Here is a 1,441-nt window from a genome sequence, read left to right on the forward strand (position 1 = left end):
GAGTCTGGGAGCATCTGCACCTCTATGTGGATGGAACTGATTGGTAGGGCAGAGTGGGTCCTTGGCACCCCATGACTGGGAACCTGTGTGCTGAGATGGTGGAAACACTGTGGCTGCATGGAAGGGCTTAGGGTGTGGTTGAGTCTTTGGGCAGTTGCTGTGGGTGGCTTCACATGCTCAGGGCTCCCTGATTGCCTAGGGTGGGTCATTGCAGTGGGATCCTTGCTGTCACTGAGGACAACATGGATCCTTTGTGTGGTTCTTGAGGCAGAGTGGATGAGTATTGCACCCATTGTGGGATGCCTTCCAGGCACTGATCACTTATAAAGAGAGGAGGTGGAGATATGACTATGCCAACAGAACTAATTAAACCCTCTCCTCTGATAAAAAAGAGATCTACCATGACCAACTTGAGTGTCACCCTGGATACTTCCCCTACCATGGAGCACTTAACACACCTTCCTGACCACACCCAACACATGCCTCTGGGTATTTACTGAAAGAGCAGACATTGTACTAAGCCACTAACCCATAGTCAAAAGATAAAAGCCATCAGATAAAAAAAAAACAATAAATAACTCCACAAATGCCTAAATAAACATAGAAATTAAAGAAAAAAAGAAAAAAGAAGACAACATGACTTCCCTGTTGGCTTCCTGATCACTAGCAACTGGCCAGGAAGCCAACTATGAGTTCAACAAAGGAGACTGAGAAGACTCAGGTACACACCTTAAAGCTCTTTATTATGGTATCTAGAGGGAGAGACTACTCAGCCAAACTCCTGCGGGCTCAAGGTGCTACGGACCAGGAGAGTCCCCGTAGGCACAAGGCACTATGGACTGGGGAGAGAGGCTGAGCAACCTCTGCTTACAGAGTCTGAGGGTCCACTTACATACAGTTTCAAAAGGTCAGCCCCGCCCAAACGCTGCCCTCCCAGGATCTCATAGCTATGGTGATGCGATTTGTGGTTTGGCAATTTCCTCTTGCAGAGCAGCTTAGAGTGCAGCTGCTGCTTCTTCGTAATTCCCTGACATTCCCCTTCCCCCACAAAGGAACACAACACTTCAGTACTAGTGTGTGAGGATGAAGATATTGACGAAATGCCAGAAACGAATTCAAAAGATTAATCACAGTATTACTCAGAAGCAATAAGAAGCAAATCCATGAATTAAGGAAATTTATACATGACATGAATTAAAATTTTTCCCATTAAATTGAGACTCAGGGGCTGATGCTGTGGTGCAGCAGGTTAAAGCCCTGGCCTGAAGCACTGGCATCCCATATAGGTACTGGTTCTAGTCCCGGCTGCTCCTCTTCCGTTCCAGCTCTCTGCTATTGCCTGGGAAAACAGTAGAAGATGGCCCAAGTCCTTGGGCTCCTGCACCTGCTTGGGAGACCTGGAAGAGACTCCTGGCTCCTGGCTTCAGATTGGCACAGCTCC

The sequence above is a fragment of the Lepus europaeus genome, chromosome X (genome assembly GCF_033115175.1).
Source record: "Lepus europaeus isolate LE1 chromosome X, mLepTim1.pri, whole genome shotgun sequence".
Taxonomy (NCBI): Eukaryota; Metazoa; Chordata; class Mammalia; order Lagomorpha; family Leporidae; genus Lepus; species Lepus europaeus.